At 39.3% G+C, this 16230-nt stretch overlaps 1 long non-coding RNA gene across 1 annotated transcript; it reads left to right on the top strand.

The window, feature by feature from the left end:
• The first annotated feature begins 11734 nt into the window (after positions 1–11734).
• LOC115816746 (uncharacterized) lies at positions 11735–15919 on the top strand. Its single transcript, XR_004025413.1, has 3 exons — positions 11735–11933; positions 14990–15010; positions 15899–15919. It is a non-coding gene; the product is annotated as an uncharacterized LOC115816746 (long non-coding RNA).
• The last annotated feature ends 311 nt before the right edge of the window (positions 15920–16230 follow it).

Below are 16230 nucleotides of genomic sequence, written 5' to 3'. Positions count from 1 at the left end.
GTGTCACTTTCTAGTCTTTGGATATGCCTTTAAAAAAAAAAAAGAAATTATTGCTTGTAGAAACCATGAAAAGTTATTGTTGGTTCACTTTTTTTTCTGAATGGTTGTGGGGTGGGAGGGTGGGGTGGAGGGGGGGGGGGGGGGTTACTTATCAGTTCTGTATCTGGAGCATGTCTGAGAGAGATCAGATCTTAATGAGGGATGCTATGTCAACCGCCTTTGCTCATTTACTGGATAATTATAATAATAATACAAAAAAAATGTGTAACTTCTTACTAACTATTGTACGTTTACAGAATACAGCACTAAAATGGACAGAACATAAAAAAATGTTTTTAACATAAAGGGGTGTACAAACTAAATAAGGACTATTTATTGATACCTTTTTTTGCTACTCTTATAAAATAGCTCTAAAGTAAATTAGGCAGTCTTAAAAGAATGTTGCAACATTGTTGAAAATGCCAAAAAAAAAAGAGAAAAAAAAGAGGAACGTTTTATGGTTTTGTACAGACTGTGTGTATCTCAGGTCTCTTTGGTGTGTGCTTTCATCCTATCTCTGTATAATGGCTAATTAACTTGATGAATCCCCATTTTTTTCCCTTGGAGTTTAAAAAAAAGAAACTGGAATTTACATTTATCTATCATTTGCAAATATGTTTTCTTTTACTTGGGGGAATGGATTTATTGTGGCTTGCTGGAATTTTGTGAGTGTTGATTTTTTTCTTTTTAAGTATTGCGAACAAAAAACGTACATATAAAGCACCTATATTCTATTAAAAAATGTAACAAACTGAAAGTATCTGCCTATGCATGTTTTCTAAAATGAAACAGAAGAAATAGACATAAATTCAATTACCTTTGGCTGTGGAGGCCTGTTTTTAAACTCTAGTGTGTTTAGGGGACATGTGCTGGAAATGGACAAGGCCATTCTGTATCGAAACACCACAGTAATGCTTTGAGCCTTTAACTGTTCTTTTTTGTCATTTAAAAGCATTTGGACTATTCGAAATGGATGAGGAATGATAATATTTTAGCATATGCTTGTAAGTGCACATGTAGTCCAATTAAGCATGACTAGCTATTCTTGTGAGATCAGTTTGTGGTTACATGTGAAACTCAAAATGCATGAATAGTTGTTAGTGTCATACAAGAATTTTTTTCTTTTTCTTTTTTGTTCTGTTTTGTAAACGTGCCACAGAAAAAAAATGTAATTTGGTTATTATTATTATTATTATTATTATTATTATTATTATTAGGAACTCTGCTTTGTATATCAGTTACAGGTTTGTTACTGCTCAATACTTTAAGACAAAAAGGAAAAAAAAAACTCCATCACTCTTTTTTAACAAACTGCTTAAGTGCCCAAGTAATTCACTACACGATATGAAGCCGTGCTTTTGTAATTTAACTTCCAAACTGTTGGCATATGACGCATGCACTCGTAACTATGAAAAAGCATTTTATATTCCTGTTCAATAAAAATGTGCATGAAATTCAAAGATGGGTCAGCGTTTTCTCTGGGTGGCTGACTTTGGTTAACAAGGGAGACATGTATGTAACACCAACAGACAGTTTTTCATCTTATTCCCTTCTGTCTCTGCACTTCGTTTCATCTTTCACAACAAAATGTACAGATTTGTGTTTTATGCTTAGGCCTTTCTTATAGGCCCTTGAAATAGGCTAAAAAATAGTATATCACTACACATATGTAAGTGTATTCATATCAATATATAAAGAGTGTAATTACAGTATATACATATAGTAGAATTTCTCTTTTTTATTCCAGTTTTGGGATATCTATGTCTATCTAATTATGCAAGTCCCCATGTTGTATGGCAGTTATCTCAGTTGGGGGTGAGTGACGTTAGCACAGCCTTCCTCCTGCATGCATTAAACCCATAACTTACACCACAGCATACCCGCGATCTTAAAGCATCAGAAAACCAGCTAATTCACTGCTATGCAGTTCAGTATATCTCTGCTATTCTCAGCTAAACAGCAACGCATAAAAATATCAAATCTAGAACAGGAAATGTTGCTTAACATGCAAGTTCTTTTATTGCTTCATACTGTTGAAAACAAAAAATAGTATCTACATCCTGCGGTAATATCTTTAGTTATATGGTTGTTTTATAATTAAAACAGAGAATGAATTTAACCCATGGTAACGGTCAGTTGTCTGACTGTGAATGAGTTCTGTTGGACCAGCAGGAGGTATACTCACCCTGATCAGCTGACCCAGACATGACCCGACAGCCAACTGGCTACTCAGGAACCCCCAAATATGCAACTTCATGTCACTCTGACCTCAGTAATATCAGAACAGACAGCAATCTTAAGCAACTTCATAGCAAAAATCTTTTTTAGATTTTTCATAACATTCTCACACAGATCAGTACAATACATTATTTCCCTCAAATACAGACATTTCACCTATAACAGAGAGTGACATGTGGTAAGGTGGTTCAGTGGTTCACTGACCACCTGCACAGTCTAGTGATGAACCACAGTTGCAGACTCAACACACAGCTTCAGATGGGGAAGATATATATGTAAATATGTGTATGTATGTATATAATTTTTTTTAAATTTGTAATTGTATGTGACTTTTAGTGGAGTAGTTTACCTGTGATTGGCTGTGCAGTCAGATGACGGTTAACACCTTATGCAGACTTCGCCCTTTTGGAGCGACTGCACAGGACACAGGCATGAGGTGCAGGAGTATGAATACACAGGAAATTAATTAACACTTGGCAATCTTAAGCTGTAAGGTGTTTCCTCCACTGCTTCTGCTTGAGTTGTTCTGATAAAAAAAAAAAAATCTGGACCCTAACATGTCTAGGAATATGAAAACACCTTTGTTTGAATTGCTGGAAAGGATGCTTGTTTGATATTTGTCTGCCAACATCCTATAAAAATTCACACCACTAGTCAGAGAAGAATCAATTCCATCATCCATTCCAGGTTTAGGAATATGTTTGTTAATGTAATATGAGGTAGTATCTGGAAAATTGTTCATTGTTCATTGGAACATCGGTAAAACTGATTCAGGAATCTAACGTGGGTAATCAGGTAACATTTCTGCACATGTGAAAAACTGAAAGCAAACATCAGTCAGTGTTGTTACTGAATTTAGATCCGTCTGATTTGACCCTGGGGGTAAATACAAAACAAACAGTAGTAGACAACAGAGTAAGTTCTCTTTCTAACACTGATACCTGATGTGTATTGGGATCACATCCAGATCACATAACTTCTCAGCTCAGGCAGGAAAACATGGAATGCCTGGGCTATGTTGCACACGTGTAATACACAACATATCTGCAAAAGTGTATTCTGTCATAAACTCAGAGCAATGATGGGGGAATGATGGAGCGGGAAATGCAGTCCACTGGGTGTGTTGATTAAAGTCCGCAAAAATGACTTCCACTGCATCCCACTGGTCTGCCATAATGTACCTTCCCTGTCCTGAAATGCTACTGATCACAAACAACATTGCCCAGCCTGCAACACTACTGAACACAACTTACATCGCCCAGACTGAAAAATACTGAAAACAACCAGGATAGCCTGCGCTGAATTGCTGCTGAACACAACTGATATTGCCCAGACTAAAACACAGCTGAAGACAACTGATGCTGCCTGCACTGAAACACAACAAAACACAATTGATATTGCCCAGACTGAAACGCTATTGAACAAAAGTGATATTGCAATAAAAAATTACTGAACACAATTGATATAGTCTGCAATGAAACATTACTGAACACAACTGATACAGTGTATAATGAAACACTATTCAATACTGCCCAAGCTGAAACACTACTGAATATTACTTATTTTGCCTGCACTAAAACGATACTGAACACAGCTGATATAGTCTGCACTGAAGTACTACTGAACACAACTGATATAGTCTGCACTGAAACACTACTGAAAACAACTGATATTGCCCAGACAAAGAACAGTTTTTGTTTGTTTGTTTGTTTGTTTTTAACTTTGGTTAAATTCTCTTGTGAGCTAAAAATGTGTGGAACAGAATCTGCTAAATTGCTTCCAGACTTCCACCATTACAGTGACTCATGCCATCTTAGTAACATATGAGAAATCATGTTACATATCCCCTCGAAAAAAAATTAAGAAGGAAATACAGATACTGGTGTATGAGTAAATGATAAAAAGTAGACAGTTCCATTTTTAAATAAGAATGAAAGCCATCACAAATTTACGGTATGTAGTGTGAATTAGCCCATGGCATCTAATCACATTGGTTTAACATTCACAGAGCTGAGACTACAATAACATTTAACAGTAAATGCATAGACGAGGCTTACAATGTTTTGGTGCTCGGCGATTCCTATTTCACATAGCTGGTCATTCTTCTCTGAATAGCATAGCTGTGCAGCTGTTCCTCAGAGTGTGACTGATTAATCTTCATGTGTATGTGTACAGTTAGCATGTAGCATTTTACTGAATGTTGTCTCTGGATTTGGCTCTTCTTTCCCTACAGTTTCTCATCTGTAATTAACACATTGCTTTGCTTCCCCGTTTTGGCTTTAATTTCATGTTAATGCAACAATGTTTTAATATTCTTACATTAAACATTCCTTATATTTAATATTCCATCCATCTGATGTTTTATTATTTCATCCATCTGATGTTTCACTTTGTAAGTGTTTTCTTTAAAGTAAGAATATCATCCACATGCTATTGCTAAGACAAAACATGTCTGAACTGTTTAAGCCTCTTTCAGTGTATCACTACTTGGGGAGCTCTTCAAATAAAATGGAGGAATCACTTCTTTAACAGGCCTTTCCTCCTATATTTAAAAATCTGGATAAATCTGAGATTAATTAAGCAATATAACATAAGAGGGAGTACTCTTAAACTGCACATCAGCACGGATGTGATTTGGCCATAGGTAGAGGCTGCAGGCAGAGTGCCTTAGATAATCACAGTTTATATATAGTATATACTTATATACTGTACTTATATACAGTATAACAACACGACCTTGAGTGTGATATTGTTTTTATGCAAAGTTCTACAAACAAGGCTGTTTCAAGTAGTGAACTTACATGTGCTGTCAAGCAACACATAAACAGTTTCTCAGCTGCAAATTAGTCAACTAGCTAGCTACCTGCTTTTCAGCATACATGAAAAGTCTAGCTAACCACTTTCTTTCATACCTGACAGCAGGCTCATCAGCTCCTTTTTGTCATACACGTAAAGGCTAGCTATACGGTTGGCAAGCAAGCCACACTGTACACCCGAATAAGTTAGCAGAACTTAAAGAAATTAAGGCAACTGATTGCCTTAAAAGTTTCTAAGTAAATTAACTCAAAAGTGAGAACTTTTCAAAGCTAATTTCTTTAAGTTAGAATTGCTTGTACTATTTAACTTAAGTTAAATCAAATTACTGATTATATCAACTCAAATATTTTAGTAATACATAATAATAAAGTAATATTTAAATGAAAAATGAAATTGAGTTACTAGAACAGAATCGTCCAAGCTAACACACTGTCTATATTTCAGGTTTTTCTTATGAGACCTCAGCCCAAAATCAGGTCGTCATTTCTGTGAGCGGGCGGTGTACACGTTCAAAGCTATCTATAAGAGAGTGCTCGTTACCTGAGGGCAATCAGCTCCCGTCATAATACAATATGACCATGTGCCCATGCGAATGTGACTTAGAGGTGTTCAGTCATTATCTCACAGATGGCAGCTTCACACCATTGTCTTGTCAAATTGCCACTGCACCTAATGCAAAGTAGTTGTAATGACGACTGTAGCGACCGTTCTCTTTTTCAAAAACTCACTGTAGAAAGTTCGCTAGGTCAAATGTATACAGAGGTGCCCCATAATGCACCGCGGCACTGACATCAGATGTTGGAACTTCAAATTACTTCATATTACTTAATCCAAAAGTGATTTGAAATTAATCAAAAGTTTTTAATTTGCATAACTCAAAATTGGATTGCGTGTTATCACAACTCGAAAATTTTAAGTCAGTACAACTTATAAGGACATTTTACATTTGCACAACATAATAGAATTAAGTTATTTTATAAGTTTATATAAATTATTCGGTTGGCCTCAAAGAGGTTCTGGCAAACCGTCAGGCAACTCAGGAAGGGCAGGCAGGGCCTCGTCCAGGCCATGGTCCTATGCCAGAAAAAGGTGGCTTGCCCCCTCCGAGTTGGGACTGAGTTCCTGCCTCAGGTAGAGAGTTCAAGTATCTCGGGGTCTTGTTCACGAGTGAGGGTAAAATGGAGCGGGAGATCGACAGGCAGATCAGGGCGGCAGCGGCAGTCATGCGGTCATTGTACCGGACCGTCGTGGTGAAGAAAGAGCTGAGTCAGAAGGCAAGGCTCTCAATTTACCAGTCGATCTTTGTTCCAACCCTCACCTATGGTCATGAGCTCTGGGTAGTGACCGAAAGAGTGAGATCGCGGATACAAGTGGCGGAAATGAGCTTCCTCCGCAGGGTGGCTGGGCGCACCCTTAGGGATACGGTGAGGAGCTCAGACACCCGGGAGGAGCTTGGAGTAGAGCCGCTGCTCCTCCACATTGAAAGGAGCCAGTTGAGGTGGTTCCGGGACCTAGTCAGGATGCCTCCTGGGCGCCTCCCTATGGAGGTGTTCTGGGCACGACCAACTGGGAGGCGACCCCGGGGAAGACCCAGGACACGTTTGGAGAAATATATATCTCGGCTGGCCTGGGAACGCCTTGGGATCCCCCAGGAGGAGCTGGTGGATGTAGCCGGGGAAAGGGATGTCTGGGCTACCCTCCTCCGCGACCCGGTCCCGGATAAGCGGGAGAAAATGATGATGATGAACATTCGGGTTTACAGCGAATGTAACAACCTCGCCTCCTCCCTCGCTGGTTTCAGCCATTCTGCGCTCAGCATCACCGGTTTACTAATCAACGGTCTGATCACTCTCCTTCTGCACACCTGCCCTCACTTTAGTTCCCGATTATGCATCTCACTATTTAAACCCCTCCGTTGCATCAGTCAGAGAGGAGTCTACACCTTCCCTGTGTCTACTGAGCCATCTTGTGTTTCGTGTTCCAAAGTTTACTTGCCTATCTGTTAATCCGTTTGCACTCTGTCTTTGATCCCCTGTTAACCCTGTTTGAGTTGAGCCTCTTTCTGTTTTATTTATCATTAAAAACATTCAGTTCTCTGCACTTGTGTCCAGCACCGTTGTCCTTCCTGACAGCGCACTTTTAAGCATAGCCCACTACAGGCTTGCAAGTTACTTTTTAGCATTCATGGACAGGCTAGATAGGCTAGCTATCTAGCTATTGTTTATTGTCTTTAAATTACCTGGAGGTTTCACATAAGCATATTGCTGTTCTACCATTTTAGCTGCCAATACCAAGAACCCAAATAGCAGTTAAATGTTTTGAAGTGAGTTTAGTATGTAACAAGATTCTGAAAATACAGATTGTATTATACATTTCTTTATACATAAATTCATAATACATACACATACACATATACATTTACATATACATATACATGTACATATACACATATATTTAGATGGTTTTAATCGTATAGTTGCTTCTGTGCATCAAATACATTATATACTATTAGCTAGAAATATGACTAAATTTCCAACTCAGAATTGAACATTTATTGTAAGTATTTCTCTTACTCTAAAATTTCAGTTTACCACTGGAAAGATTAAGTAAATCTAGTAGCGTATTCTAACATTGTCAGACCTGCTTCCAGCCAATCCTCTGTTCAACCACGCCCATGCTCTGAGTCTCCTAAGTATTAACACGCCTTCAGCAAATTCACCTAATCACCACTGGGGAATTTAAGGGCTGCAGTTACAGCCACCTCTTTGTGAGGTACTGAGCTTGCTCTACTCAACGTTTTTCTTTGATGATTGTATCTGTTATTCTGTTCCAGTATTTTGACCTATTTGTCTGCCTTTCTTAACCTTGCTCTTTGTCTTGTGATTTTGGACTGCTTGTACGGATTCCTGTTTGCTCTCCATTCGATTTTGACCCTGGCTTGTGTTTTGACTATTCCTGAGGATTCTGATTTAGATTTGTTGAACTGATTTATTAAAGTACTGAGAGCTCTGCACTTGGGTCTCCTGTCGCCCTCATTACAACATCGTGCGTAACTCTTGGTATCACAATGGGTGTGTGCCTGTAGTGTCATTTGTCCGCTGCCTAACGCTTCCGGTTACGTTTCTATTTCTGATATTCCGCCCATCCCGTCACCTCATTGGTACAACACCCAGAATTCCTGCACTGTTTTTCCTGCATAGTTTACAGTGATGTTTCCTGGCACCCTCTGTGGGGAGGCCATTACTGCCATGCTGTCTCTCGCATTTCCACAGCTCCATTTGGGTTCACTGAATATGAAGATTAGTCAAAATACACTTCTAAATTGCTCAACAGCAATCTAAATGCTTGTTGAGTTCACAACATTACAAACATACTAACTTATCATTGTACTCCCCCTTCCAAACACCGATTTCGGAGCAAAGAAAAAACACAAAATAATTTTGGGGGGAAACATTTTTTTTTCTTTCTTTAATTTTTAAATTTTAGATCCTATGTTAATCCCTGAAGGGAACTTAGGTCTCTGCACATCATAAGGGTCCTAATATTCATCCTGAGAAACTCAGCTTGTTCAGGTGTACTAATCACTTTCGATAGCTACCAGGGAATAAATATTTTTCTTCGGAATCAGAAAGCAATGGAAGTGTTCTTGTTCTTTATTTTCCATTATTTACAGATCATGACTGAAAATAAAATGACTAAATAAGAACTTTTTACTTATTCAGCTTAATTTACTGTACAAGTGACATCTAGTAATGCCATTCAACGCATCAGGGAATGGTTGATGTGTTCTGTTGACTTCCTTAGGCTACTCAGTCACAGTAAGAAATAAGGCAGTTGATGGAACAAACAGCCTAGAACAGCCTGAATGACTGAAACAAGTTATGGCAGTTTCAGTGGTGTTATGTAATTGTATTGTGTTGATGTGAATTAAGATATGAAATGAAAGACATTGGCGATGCTAAAGCTTTGTCTGTCCTGATAGGTTTTGGCTCAATATTTGCTAGTTCCTGTGTGCTGAGGGTCTTTATTAGAGCAATAGATATATAGATAGATAAGTAATTACTTAACCCTGAAGTAAATGTTGGGGGTGGATTTGTCCTTTATTTTTGCCTTGCCTTCTCTCCTGAGTATTTGTGTAGCACAATGGCTGGAGGAAGGAAGTGTCCTTACATCCTGTTTTGTGGTTGGTGAGGCCCAAGCCCTGGTGTAAGGAAGGAGAATGAGTCTATCAGGAAAAGCCATTCAATCCAAGCAGTTGACTAGAGCTGACCGTCTGCTCTGACAGAGCATGTTCAGAATGTGCGGTCTTAGTGTTTCACGCCATTGGTGGTATCAGGGGTCAATGAAGGAAGGCAAAGTGTGAATTCTTTGTGGTTTCATTCTGCAGCCTTCGTGCCACCGTGCACGAGTGGACGATGTTTACACGTGAGAACTAGGCCCGTATTACATCCGTGCAGCCAGCTAGCCACGCAGCCCTGGCATTGTTTGAGCGTTTCACATACTTGATATAGTTTTTTTTTTCTTCCCAGATTTATATTCTCTTCAAGGTTTGCACCTACGCTGAAGTATTCCAAACTTCGTTGAGACAAAAAGCTGAGATGCTTAATCATATTGTGGTGTTTTAGAGTTTGGATCTCGGTGTTAACATGGGCAGGGTCACAAAGAGCACATCTGGCTGTGTTCTAGAATGGTCGGCCGCAACAGGTACCCTCCCCACCATCACACTTCAGAGACCCAATATCTGTACAGTTAAAAGCAAATCCACAGGGATTGCGGGAGCATGTAGACACGCCATGTTCCCATGGTGATGCACATGAACTGGCAGGTGAAAAAAAAAATTGAGATTGGCTTTGCATTTTACATCTACATTTAGTCATTTGGCACACGATTTTGTGCAAAGCAACGTGGAAAAGAGCAAAATAGGCTTAAATCAGCACATCCAAGTACACAAAACTGGTGCCAAGAACGACTCCAAACAACTATATGTGCTTTCAGTGCTTTACTGAGTCAATTTTCATTTGTATTTTTATTTGTCCACTTGCGCCTAAAGTCCAGACAATTAAAGTAAGTCCTTATGAGGTCAGATAGATTAGAAAAAGGTGTGAGTTTAGCCATTCTGTTTGTTTGTTTGTTTGTTTGTTTAGGATTTTTTAGTGTTTTTTTGTGTCTGAGCAAAATTATGAGTCATTTGTGTTACCTTGGTTATGAAAAAAAACAAAAAACAATATGCCCTCTATGAACTCTCTCCAAATTATTTTATTTTTCTTTCTTTTTCTTCTTTGTTTATTTGTAGCTCACTTGCTTATTGCTCAGTGTTTACTCAGTGCTCAATATTCCCACCAGTAACCACACAGACATCTTTAAAGAGGTATTTTGGAACAGTGTGTACACAGTCGAAGGAAATTCGTGCTTTTGTAATTAAATGTGAAAACATCTGATGTGGAGAGGAACCAGAAGGTGTTTTAGGTGATTCCCAGTTACACTGGGAGCTGAATTTCCGTTTATTCCTCACAGCAGGAATGGTTTAAAGTGGTGGAGTTTACAATTACTGTTGCGTAAGCAGCATTTCCTTTTTGTTTTGATTTGTTGTTGTCGCTGGGTTTCTTTTAATTCCCTTTAATTAGCTCAAGGAATCCAACACATAGCCACAATTAGTATGTTGAAGAGCATACTATTGACCTTGGTATAAAATGTCGTTAAATGTGCTGGTATGAAGAGAGCAAGATGAGATTTCATTGCTATTGTCACCGCCTCTCCCGTTACAGTCGCTTTGTACGTAAGGGTTTTTTGTTTTTTTTTCCCTGTTTGGCCTGTCTCTGGTTGGAGGTGCCTGTGTATGTGTATGTGTATGTGTGTGTCTGTGTCTGTGTCTGTGTAGGCCTGCGTGCATGTGCGCATGCGTATTTGTATGTGTGTAGACCTGTGTGTGTGTGTGTGTGTGTGTGTATGTTTGTGTGTGTATTTCCAGCTGTGTGCTCATCCTGTTTAATGCTATCAGTAGACGGAGTGCAGGGGCAGTCGAGACTGTTATTCTGCTGCCTTTCAGTGGTTCCTGCTTTGACTGCAGAGATGAGATAAGGACCCCTCCCACGTGAAAACATCAACCTAACTTTGCTGATAACTGGGAGTGGCAGAGAATGTATTTTAATCTGGTCTCTTTGGGTTTGCAAGAGGGCAAAAGACTTTCTGGGCACCCTGTCAATCACACATTAATGGTACTGTGAAAAGGTACTATGACTCCCTCCTCCCTACTCCCTCCTTTTTGCTTTGGTGAAAGCAAAAAGTTAAGTCTGGTTAGTCAAATTAGATCAGACTTTACATACTTGTCCAAAAGATAACTGACACGGTCATCATCACTCTGGTCCTGGGTCGATTTTCGGGCATGGTGCCCAAGCGAGCAGATGGGCAGCAAAAATGCGTAGGCACACAGATATCGTCAAAGTAGAGCAAAAACGCTGCCTTCGTGGGGTTAGGATTTCTGCCCTGACAATAAGGAATTTGCCCCCCACCCATCCCACTCCCCCCATCCGACCCCTCCAACCGGCATCACCACCACCCTCACTCCCTCAATGCAGCCCAACCCAAGACAGCCTCCACCAAGCAAGCGAGCTGAATTTCCTGTCCGTGCCTTATCGAGAGGAAGTGCCAGAATAAGCAACAGCGGGGCTGGGATGAGAGAGCCTTTCCCAGCCTTCATTCACCACACCAAGCTCTGAAGGAGAAGCACCTGCCGTCCGTAATACACTGCCAGTTCAGTCTGACACACAGGACAGACAAGATGATAGCGACAGCCAGAGTCATAGCCGTCCTGCTGATCTCTGCCCAGTTACAGCTCACAGGTCAGTCCTGTTACGTTTGGTTGGGGGGGGGGGTGTTTGGTTGTGTGAATAATTCTTGAACAGTTCTTTTTCGAAAGAAAAGAGTAGTACTAAATTTATTGGAGGGTTGGAAATACACTCCAGTGAGAGTACTGTAATTCTTTGTTCTCTCCTTGTAATTTTGTGAGACATAGTTTAGAGATGGGCTTTCACGATTGCCCCCCCCCCCCCCCCCCCCCCCCCAAAAAAAAGTTTTTGCATAGTGACATCTGTTTGTTTTTGTTTGATTCTGTGAAGAATCTCTCTGTGACATTTACAGTGGACTTTGGTTACATGCAATATTAATTCTTTTTTTAATCCCGTAATATTTTCGGTGTCACAGATGCATGTGCTTAAAACAAACCAGCAAGTCTAGCAGAGAATCTAAATTCGTCAGAGTTTTAGCAGTTTACACAGTCAGGCATTTGACTTTTAATACATTTTCAGAATGTATTAAATCAAAATCAAAAGTCCATCATTGAGAGAGAGAGAGAGAGAGAGTGAGAGAGAATTTATTGATGAATGTGCTATTGACATCACACAAGGTTTGCATCAATATCATCATTGTCACATTCCGTAACACAGACTGATCTTTGGTAATTAGTCTTACAGCCACAGCATGAGAGAGAAGCATAAACTGTGATACAGTGCATGGAGACCTGTTCCATGTTAGTGTCTCATTCTACTGCTCTCATTTCACAGAATGTGTGGTGGGAACTTCATGCATTCTCAGAAATGTGTTCATTTAAATTACTGTGTGTGTGTGTGTGTGTGTGTGTGTGTATGTGTGTGTTTTAGCACACAGCTCTTTTACTGAAGGGAGAGAAAGTAATTGGTGCTTCTGAAACTTCAGAGAGTTCTAGAGCAGTACAAGACTAAGACAACGATTTTTTTACTGATCCCATCCCAAACAAGGCAATATACTTTGGGTTGTAGGAATTGGGTTCTCAGTATTTTTTTATTAAAGAGCGGAGAAAAGTATGGTAATACATGAAGACACATTACATATTATACATTAAATAAATACATGAATGTACATTAAATACAAAGATTAGCAGCATGACATATGTAACATTCCACCGTGAGACATGAGACAAGCAAATCCCAGTGTCTGTGGTTTCACATGCTTTAGAGATGCACAGCAGACTTTCCTGACTGGAACAAAAACTAGTGGAAAAGAATAAGGGAGAGAGCCTGGATTGTTTGTTTTTTTCGCCTATGGGCATGGCTCCAAGATGGAACATTAGCTGCCAAGCGCTGCCCAGGACTATGATTTTCCCTGGAGATATCTGGTGGGAACCATACCACCCTCTCTCTCACAGAAGGAGAAGGACAATGTCCCCAGAGGCAGACATCCACTATCAGCCACAGATCTGCCTCTGACAGAAATCTCCAACACAACCACCCAGTGCGGGAACACCCTAGTCCTTAGTCCGTCAAAGCCCAGAGTTCTGGAGTTTACACCTTTTTTCTTTTCTCCCTCCACAAGAGAACGAGATGTCGAGTTTAGGAGTTACGCCTAAAATACAAGCAAGTCTTAAAGGGCAAGGTCATTTAACATTTAGAGACCATCTGGGAGACAAAGGCTCGGTGGAGACCTGATGGAGGCTCCAAAAAAAGAGATACCAGTCATTTCCAGAGAGTATCCTCTCGATGACGCAAAGGGGATGAAAGATCAGTCTCATATAGTTAACAGTGAACAGATAGATAGTGAACAATGCGCTATATCCACTGACCGGGGGGGTTGGGGTTGCAACAGCTTTTCAAAAGCTGGCGTGGTCAATGAAGCAAAAGCATGACTAATCTCCTATTCACTCGTGCTAAGCAGAGTTTTTCTTGATGGTGTAGGATTAATGGCTGTGTTAACGGTGAGGAGTTGTACACATACGTCTGGACCTGCCAAAGGTCAGGGCATAGACCTGGTGTCACGTTCAGTGGTCACCACATCAGCCAGATGTGAGGATGGGGGATGGACAGTATCCATCCTGGGCAGGAAGCGACAGCAGGAAGCGTGGAGGGTAGGGGGTGGGGGGGAGTGGGGGGGGGGGGTGGTGAGGGAGGGACAATAGCTCCAGGATGCAGCTTTTTACCAGTTTAGTCGTATGTGAAGAGGACGTCCTTTTTACAGGACACGAGAACGTGATCAGACCTTTTTTTTAAAAAGATGTAAACAGCGCCTAGGAGAGGCTGCAAACGCTCTCCCGCACATACACACACACACTCACATACACACACACACACGCACACCCACACACACGCACTCATGCACACACACGCAAAGTTACAGCTCCAAAATCAGAGACATCTCTTCATCACTTGAGAGATTTGCTGTATTTATCATTCTTGCTCATTGTTGGTATGGGTTGAAAAGCCTTGGTTATTAATTTAAATGAAACTAACATTTTCTGCGAAAATCAGTAGGTCTAACCTTAACTTCTTAAAAAACATTTTCCTCACATTTTCTCTGGTCCGATATTTTTGAGTTACACCATGTTTTTGGTAAAAAAAAAAAAAAAAAGAAGAAGAACTCAATGAAACAATGTGGATCATAAATTGGCCTTATTTTTCCTTATTTCTTTTTCAGCTACTACTACTACTACTTGACTGATTGACTGATTGATTGATTGATTGATTGATTGATTGATTGATTGATTGATTGATTGATTGATTGATTGATTGGTTGGTTGGTTGGTGGGTTGGTTGGTGGGTTGAGAGTAACTTGTTATGTGTCACTCGACTCAGCCTCACCTCACAACAAACTATCATTTCTCAAAACTCTGTTCCATGTTTTCCTCACACTTGAGCAGAGTCTGGATTCATATTGTTTTACCACTGTAGTTACACGTTTAAAACATATGCATTGTACATTCTGCCTTTAACACATACATTATGTCTTTTACATCCCCTGAGAACTCTGTAGAACCTAGAAATGACTTACAGCATGTTTTTGGTAAAAAAAAAAAAAAGAAGAAGAAGAAGAACTCAATGAAAAAATGTGGATCATAAATTGGCCTTATTTTTCCTTATTTCTTTTTCAGCTACTACTACTACATCACCAGGTAAGACTCATGGCCAAGTCATGGACAAGTAATCTGTTCAGATAATTGCTTTTTACTTTTTACTGACACCATCTGCTCTCAACTTTTAATACACATCCAAATAATAATAACTACAGTAGCAGCAGCAACAACAACAACAACAACAACAACAATAATAATAATATGTGTTTTTATTATTATTATTATTATTATTATTATTATTATTATAAGAATAATGATATGCTGACAGTTTTATTTTTAATTACACAAATTTTTGGCATTTATGATGACAACTGAATTCTTCACATTGAATTTTACACCACTCTGGTTACCCAGTTAAATATGTAGAGATACATTTAATATTTATACAGATATGGATTATTCAGTGGGTCTTGTACAGATGAGACCAATTCAATACTACCACCGATTTCCTGTCAGTCTGATGATTGACAACACCTGTTATCAGACTCTGTCTTTTCTGTCCAGTTGTGACATTTAAAGTATAATATTCACTTGGTAAATGGAGCTTTAAGAGATGCATTGGGTGTGGCTGATTGATTGATCAATTGATTGGTTGGTTGGTGGGTTGGTTGGTGGGTTGAGAGTAACTTGTTATGTGTCACTCGACTCAGCCTCACCTCACAACAAACTATCATTTCTCAAAACTCTGTTCCATGTTTTCCTCACACTTGAGCAGAGTCTGGATTCATATTGTTTTACCACTGTAGTTACACGTTTAAAACATATGCATTGTACATTATGTCTTTTACATCCCCTGAGGACTCTGTAGAACCTAGAAATGAGTTACAGCATGTTTTTGGTAAAAATAAAAAAGAAGAAGAAGAAGAAGAACTCAATGAAACAATGTGGATCATAAATTGGCCTTATTTTTCCTTATTTCTTTTTCAGCTACTACTACTACATCACCAGGTAAGACTCATGGCCAAGTCATGGACAAGTAATCTGTTCAGATAATTGCTTTTTACTTTTTACTGACACCATCTGCTCTCAACTTTTAATACACATCCAAATAATAATAACTACAGTAGCAGCAGCAACAACAACAACAACAACAATAATAATAATAATATGTGTTTTTATTATTATTATTATTATTATTATTATTATAAGAATAAGGATATGCTGACAGTTTTATTTTTAATTACACAAATTTTTGGCATTTATGATGACAACTGTATTCTTCACATTGAATTTTACACCACTCTGGTTACCCAGTTAAA

The sequence above is a fragment of the Chanos chanos genome, chromosome 7 (assembly GCF_902362185.1).
Source record: "Chanos chanos chromosome 7, fChaCha1.1, whole genome shotgun sequence".
Classification (NCBI taxonomy): Eukaryota; Metazoa; Chordata; class Actinopteri; order Gonorynchiformes; family Chanidae; genus Chanos; species Chanos chanos.
Note: the sequence above shows the minus strand (reverse complement) of the source record. Positions and strands in the feature narration are given on the sequence as shown.